This window comes from Anneissia japonica, unplaced genomic scaffold, assembly GCF_011630105.1.
Source record: "Anneissia japonica isolate Jap-2015-1 unplaced genomic scaffold, ASM1163010v1 scaffold211_len1577895_cov191, whole genome shotgun sequence".
NCBI lineage: Eukaryota > Metazoa > Echinodermata > Crinoidea > Comatulida > Comatulidae > Anneissia > Anneissia japonica.
The window spans coordinates 1,189,457-1,197,870 of record NW_022711099.1 but is presented as its reverse complement, the minus strand read 5'-3'; the positions used below and the strand labels follow the sequence as shown (position 1 = coordinate 1,197,870).

The 8,414-nt window shown below is 36.7% G+C and overlaps 1 long non-coding RNA gene across 1 annotated transcript; it reads right to left on the bottom strand.

Annotated features, from left to right (window-relative positions):
* Positions 1 to 1,591: 1,591 nt before the first annotated feature.
* Positions 1,592 to 3,507, bottom strand: LOC117107306. Its single transcript, XR_004445218.1, has 2 exons — positions 2,966 to 3,507; positions 1,592 to 2,019 (listed from the first exon to the last, which is right to left on the bottom strand). It is a non-coding gene; the product is annotated as an uncharacterized LOC117107306 (long non-coding RNA).
* Between the last annotated feature and the right edge of the window lie 4,907 nt (positions 3,508 to 8,414).

The following is an 8,414-nucleotide window of genomic DNA, read 5'->3' as shown; positions in this document are numbered from 1 at the left end:
CCTTCGTCCATATGCTGTCTCTTATACACATCTAGATGTGTATAAGAGACAGATATATAGGTTATTCTTGGTGTATGTATAAATCCATTCGTCCATCTTGTCTTTACTAAAAAAAGTTTACAGGTTTTAAATTTTGCATTATTTTTGTACCGGTAGTAGTTTAAGAGATTATTTTTTTGTTGGTGTTGTGGTACTGTCTTTTTTTTGTATTTTGTGGATTGCAATAAAAAAAAATCGCAAGCAAAGAACATATTGTTTATTTTAACTTGACGTCAACTTGGTAACAGAATTAATCAAAATCGATTACATAGTAAAAGGAAAACATAACATTTTGATGCCGCTTTATGACACAGCAATCTTATTTAATTAAAATTAAATAAGATTAAATTGAATTTAAAAGCCGCATCATCTTATTTGACTGGTGTGTTAGTCATTTCTTTGGTTGAAATTTCCCATCAGGCCTGCAGTAAATAAAAAGCAAGCTTAATATCGATAAGGCAGCTTATTACACGGTTGTCCGAACAAAGCCGATATTTCTTTGTAATGAGAAGTCAATGACCCCTACGAAAATTTCAGTGAGGATAACAGTAGTTTCCACAAGACCGATTTAGACGCATTTAGAGTTCCTATAGGACTGGAAGAATTCAACACAAACGCAAGCAACGCTCCTCTCCTCAGTCTATAACGTTTGCGTAATAAAAACCGAAAGGTCCACTGATTAATCTCAGATAAGAATGTATAATACATACTCCAAGTATTGAAATACACGCCATCGTGTTGGGATTCAATATTTCGACATTAATTATGTCATTCCTGATGATGACATAATTAATGTCGAAATATTGAATCCCAACACGATGGCGTGTATTTCAATACTTGGAGTATGTATTATACTTTGCGTAATAAAGTTGCAGGGTTTCAAGTTACGCTGGTAGGACATACAAAAATCGTACGCCGTGCGATCCATCCACAAACTCCGTTGATCATTTGGCTTATGAAAATAAGTATACCGCGTTAGGGGCCTAGAATTGTTTGTCTGCCAACCTTACTGGTCTAATGACTTACGATAATCAAGTAATAAAATTCTCTACTGATATGACGGAAGCAGCCGTCTCTGGCATCTACATCCGGCAATATACTTGCCGCCTGGAAGTGTCCGTGAATTTATTTGACTCTGCTTTAAGTGGTAGCACACACCTTAAACATAATGATCCTAGTTCCTACAGTAGTTAAATATTGTAGAAAGCTAGACATACACAAGTAACAAAGAAAGGAGTTTCGAGGGTTTGCTATCAGTCAACCAAAATGGCTCTTGTACATTCCTCTGAACATTGTTACGAATATTTTTTTCTAATAAACACTAATTTCTCCTGTAGGCCCGTAGCGTGATTTAATTTGTGGGAGGTTCGTTTCAGTGGAAAGTCGACCCTTATATTCTGGAGAACATTGTAAATATATCTACGAATATCAATTTTTCGTTTTTAAATGCGGACCTTCTCCAGTTTTTGGGCGGTTCGTCGTAGCACCATTAACCTCCCCAAGCTAAGCGTGATTTCTCGAATTATTACCAAACACCGTTTAAACAAGGTAATATAATTTGATTGAGTTTAATATTTCAACTAACGACTGTATCAATATTGAATTATTGGTACAATGATGTCAATGACAGTTTAATGATCCCTACTGGTACCGGTAACCGTTTTTTTAAACAGACAGTACATCCGATTGCAAATGATTTACAGTGTCTTCAGTTGCCATGGATTCAAGCCGACATAAAAAATTCTTTTGCTAAAATATAACTTTGATAAAACGAACTGATTCGGGCTGTCTAAAGAGGCACACACTGCGTTCGTCCGTCCATGGAGGAATTAGTTTAGTGGTCCGTCGGCGAACAATCCATCTCCGCTCTGTGGTACTACTTGACGACTTTACATCCTCGGCTAACTGTCGTTTAAAACAATCCGTCGCTGCGCTTTCCCGTCGCACCAGCGCCCGTCAATCGGCTCAGTGTTCGGCCGACTATGAAGGAATACAATTGAAAATGTGTAAACCTGCAAAACCCTCAAAAATTAAATTAGCTAATTTTCAAATGAAAGACATATCGAAATAATAGTAATTTACATCTTTGGGATGGTAGGCCTACATACGCATTATTTTAAGATTTAAACCTGACCCCCTAAATCCGCCCTGGTGGGGGGAGGGGGGTTACCCCATCGCCAGTATCGTAACGCATAGGCTTTCAGCATAGAACATTCTCAGTATCCTCATTTGTACTAAGATTGAGGAATGTTAAAAAATAACAGGTTTGCTTTTTTACTGTATAAGCTCCATTTCTAGCCTGCTAACCTTCAGCTCATGAATTTTCTCGTTTAAATCCGACTCCAGCTTAGGGATTATTTCCTCCTTAATTTCCTTCGTCCATATGCGTCACCCCCTTTCTCCGATTCAATTATATCAGTTTTAATACCATTAATGTCTGCATTCATTTTGCTCATTTGAGATGATAGCGCGTCAAATCGTGAGTTCATATCAGCGTCCAGTTTGGTTAACAATGCATGCAATGTATACAATGTATGCATATATTTACAGCCTCGGCGTTCACAGGTGGCTGGTTCGACTGGTTACTAGGCTACGGGTTCGTCTACTAGCTTCATTGGTAAGCATGTTAACGTTAAAATTTGTAAATTATATCAATTAAGGAGACAAGATTTAATTCACAAATAATATTTGTATAATATATTGAGACTTACTACAATTTAAAAATACATAAAGCGGGATATAGTGTCCATAAGTTGGTCAGATTTCAGATAATCACCGCAGCACCTATCATCCACGTCCTCTCTCTATGACATGTCAGTTGTCAGAACCGTAGCTGCTGTAGAGTTACGGACCAGGGGCGGATTCAGTAGGGGAAACGTGCCACTAATTTTTCAATGCAAATCAATGTTATGTGCTACTCACTTACCTATTTCGAGACTGTTGTGTGCCCTTTCCCCCGTTTGAAAAATTCTGGATCCGCCCATGCGGACCACGTCCGTCACAGCACGCGACGCAGTGAGAAGAAACTCGTCACGAACGATTGGATGAAAAACTTTATTGCAAGTTTCATCAAGAACACAGTAAAAAGAAAGTAGAAAAAAGAAAAAATACAACTGAAAGAAAGAACAGCTATATTAAAATTAATTTTATTTAAATTGATTTAATTTTGATAACTTATTTTCACTATAGTATTCAGACAAATGGTTGATGATATTCTAGTTGCAAGACAATCATGGAAAATGGCTGGCTGATTTCAACATGTAATTAACAGCCTCATTATTAACTACCGTATTACCTGCTGGTTGCAATGCATTCACCTTTCATTAAATAACCCGACACCTCTTAACATCGTCATGGGACCGATAAATTAAGTAACGAATAACCGTTATCTACAACAACAAAGCATTATTCTTGTTGATAGCACACATCAAAACGTAATGTGTCGATTTGCGAGACAATGTGACTCATTTTGTGACCGTCTTGATTTTTGTTTTTAGAAAGTAGTTTAGCTCTGGTGGAAGCTACTGTGTGTGCGCTGAACCGTGGAGATCAGGGATGGATTTGGGTTCAAATTTAGATGTGTATAAGAGACAGGTCAAATAGAAGTGGGGGGTGGTGGTCTGGGGTCCTCCCCCGGGAGAATTTGTATTCCTAGATGGCGGAAAATTAGTTTTCCCGACTTCTGAAGTGTCTCTTAATGGCTTTTAAGTTCTTCAAAATTTAAGGTTTTCCCCTCTTGAAAACGGTCAGGTAAATTTTTCTCATTCTTATTACAGTAAATAGGCCTATTATGTGTGTATACGTACATAAAAAAAAAAATTAAAGTTGCATACGTATTCTTTCTTCCATGAATCGATGAACCCCAAATCGAACGGGAGTCGAGGCGTCCTCCCCCCGGGGAAATTTTGATTCCTAGATGGCGGGAAATGAACTTTCCCGACTTCTGAAGTGTTTTTAATGACTTTTAAGTTCTTTCTTCAAAATGCAAGGTTTTCCCCTTTTGAAAACTGTCATGTAAATTTTTCTCATTCTTATTACAGTAAATATGCCTATTATGTGTGTACCGGTACATGCAGAAAAGTAATTGCATACCGTATAGGCCTACTTTTTTTTCTTGAATCGATGAACCCCTCTAATTTTCCCATTGTAACAAACAAAAACTTCAGCTCACTGTCCTGAAAATATAGGTCTAGATTTTTTTTTTTTTAATTAAAAAAAAAGTTTGCCCAAGGATGGGTGGTCAGGACCCTGATCCCTCCTCCCCATCAGATCCGCCAATGGAGATCCCCGTTCAATTCCATTCGCTGCTTTCCTTGTGTTTTTGCTGGATGGTTGAAATACAAGTGAAACTCTTAAACCGTTGGACCATGGTCGGACCGTGTGAAATATGGCCCATGTGAACGTTAAAGAACGTAATAGACTCTTGGAAAAGATTAGGGGATTGTATCCCAGGATACTGCCCAATTCAACACCAGGATGACCCAATGGAAACAAGTCTCATGACTTTCGTGGGTTATCTTTGGAATGATTCACACCAAAAATACCCCTATCCCATCCTTCCTATCATATCTTTGACTACTCTGCCCAACGTAAATTCGGCCAAAACTGCGTCAGAAAACTCAGACGACAACGAGAACCCGACGTTGCCACATGCGCGGATGATTTTACGTGAAGTCATTATAGGCCTACCGTCGCCGTGTAGACGAAAGCTTTGTCCAGTGTGATGTAGTCAGACAATCTGTTTATTTTTAATACAAATAGATGAAGAATCTACGATAATTTGCTGAACGAATACATTTGATTTGAAATCGATATTCTGTGACGTTATGTCAAGAAAATAAAGCATCCGCTAATCAAGTATAGTTTCACACGTCAGTGAAAACGGGACCACTTAGAAGTGATTTTTCATAAACAAAATTGTTGTTATCATCATAGGAATATCTCAGTCTAATATTAAGTATCTACTCTGCAATATAGCAATTTATTGATCTATAAACACAAGAATTGGTTTTACATATGTATCATGCAGAAAGTGAATGTTCATTGATACACACGAGAATAGCTGTTTATATGATATGCGATAGGCCTAAGTAGTTTATAAACTAGACTAAATAACACAAGGTACCATTATAACGTACATTCAATTATTCAACATCAAGTTTTGTCATTAAATAGAGTGGTGCGATACCGTAGCTCATGATTCTATTTTTTTTAAATATTAATGCAATGTAAATTACATCGTCGATATCGCAGTCAGCATTGAGGATTACTTAAGCCTTGGTGGTGTGTGTACAGTTTCAGTATCAATGGCCGCTATAAACGATGCAAAGTATAATGGTAGTTTTATATCAGATTATATATAAATCTTAATGGCATTGGTGTTGATAATCTCATAAATGTTAGTTGAAGCTTTAAATTCTGTTGTATTTTAGCAATCGATTGAATATGGATTTCGGTATGAATGTACATAAACAATCTATCATGTGAGCTTAATCATTTTAAATGGGTCGGTCATTTTACGGGCATATTCGCATGAACCTTGGTGACGTAAATTACAGTAAATTTCTTTATAAGCCTATGTGAAATTAATAATGTGAACATTTTAGGAAATTTTAGATTAAAAACTATTTTATGTTGACACAATTGAACAAATAAGTTTGAATGTTGTGTTGTTATTTCTGATAGGCCTTATAACTAATTGCAGTATTCCACCAATTGTCAAGTAAGTTTTTTGGAAAACAGGAAGCACGCGTAATTGGTAATGTGGAAGCCGTTTCGGAGTTTTCTTTACAAGATTAAGGATTGTCAAAGTTGACTGTCAAAAAACAGAAATCTCAGATGTTCATTTTCTGGATCCCCAACTCTGAACACAGTCATGTACCCGGGCATGTACCCTCTAACATAAATGTACGACTCATAAAACAAAGAGAATCTATTTGTTTTAATCCGATCTGTTTTTAACATCTTTTTTTCAGACAAATTCCCTTCCCCACACACACGATCGTTGTTGTGGGGAAAGAATGTAATGAACCACGTGATCGGGAAATTGAACTGACCATTCTCGGCCGGACATCACCTCGGCTTGCATGGCGACGGGCTGTGAAGTGGTTCCCGCTAGGTTTCAGCCCTAGGTGCGAGTATTCCATGACTAATGATTAGAAGAATTAAAAAAAATACGACATAAGCCTTTGTATATTTTTTGGCCCATTTTTAACATCAATGTTGTCACTATACCAACAGATAGGCCCTATGTGTAAGAAAAATCCCCGGGAGGAGATGGGTAAACCTATGTGCTCAATACTGTGTTTTGGCGTTTGATTATCTACACATCTGATTTAACAATAGTATCATACACAATATTATACGCTCTTTGAAAGGTAACATTGGCTTTAGTATGCGTACATTCTTTAACCATGTAAGGAAGACCGAAAAGGAAGACCGAAAAAAAAAAACAAGGCTGATCAAATTCAGAGAGAAACCAAGGAATTTCTAATGGAACTCTGTCCGTGTTGAGTTCGTGACAAAGGCAAGATTTGATAACGCCCGATGTCGAAAAACGAATAGCGTTCATATTATGATGATCATGGGAATGTTGATTATCAGTTGAAAACTAATATTGTTTAGGCCTATGCGGTGCTCAAGAAGACACGGTGGCGTACATTTAATCTTGATTTCATGCCAAATTACTTGCTTCGCACTTTACCATCACTGCTGTTACCACACTTTACCATCATTGCTGTTATTTATCCCAGCATAGAGAAAATAACATACCGTTGAACATAGCTGACATTTGAAACACTCGCTTAGATAATGTTTAAAAAATACCAGAATGTTTACTGAACTTAAGTTGCTTAATAGAAAGGAAGAGGTAAAGTACTTCAACTGGTATCAGATAACTCAAAGAGACTGCCAGCCACCGTTTAATAACTTCAATACATTACGGTATTATTCTGAACTTGTTTACGACATACAAAACACAGGTTACGGAATATACATAGGTCTAGGCCCAGTCCATATTTACATACGATATGCCTTTCCAGTCGTTTCACTGATGCAGGTACGCCTATTAATATAAGAGACAGGTGTGTGTGTGTGTGTGTGCATTCAAATAACCGTGAGCACATTGTATTACACAACGATGGTGCCCTAAGTTATTTGAATCTGTTCAACCATGAAGCCTCTGTGGTCTAATGGTTATGTCGCTTTGACAGCGAAAGGTCGCAGGTTCGAATCCCGTCTAAGGCATTTTTATTACACAATGTATGTATTTACAGGACAACATTCGTTGAGAGCTATACTACACGATGCACCATCATGTTCTTTATTCGAACACTGACTATTTATATATATATATATATAGGGCATATATATATGTATAGGCCTATATATAAATTACATGAAAGTAAACACAATGTCATAATATATAATATAGGCCTATATATATATATATATATATATATATATATATATGTTATGTTATGTTATAAACATAAATATGTTATTGTAAACTTTGAGAAACGGTTACCAATTGTTGTTCAGATTGTTGTATAAGGGTAACAGATACTGTACAAAAATACCTGCCAACTGTTATTTACCGTTATTATAATGATACACTGCAAAATCGCGTCTCATAGGTCGAATGATTTATGACGTGTATGTGTGTGCATCTCATTGTGTTAATTATTAAGACGTCATCTTCGCCCCCATAACTACACGATTCGCCTAAGCTCATTCTAGCCTTGCATTCATTAATAGTATTGCTATTAATACCATTTTTAAAATGCTGACAATTCTATATATTGTACTTTAAGAAGCTCTTTTTAAAGTTTTATTTATAGTCTTATTGTAATGTATAGTGTGGTCTTACTGAAGAAAGACCAAAGACAATGTTATAATCTCACAAAAATAAGCAGTAGATGGAATAGCAGAGTATAATACATTATTGCTGCGCGATAATTGAAAATTAAATAAAACAAGCAACTACGTCATTTAGTTATCACGGCAGCAATAATTAACAACATACATCATCACATTCAACTAGTGGGATTTATATTATGTTCGTGCATGAAAGATATAGAATTACTGAAGCAATCTGAAACTTTCATGGGCGTTTGATTGAAAATTTAAAACAAGGGTACCGTACTACCTTAATCACACATTTTACATAAAGTGTGTATTTAAAAAGCGCAGCTTTCCGTAAGGTGTTCTTGGACCATTTAGCTATCGTTTCGTTTCCGACACTTTGCACCGAATTTGAAACGCTGATAACATTCGTTAACTTTCCTGACCTGTTGGGTACAATCGTTGGGGGTGGGGTGTGGTGCCGTTTTGACTGGGGACAGCTACATCTTGTAACGATTGTAGGCCTAATAGGA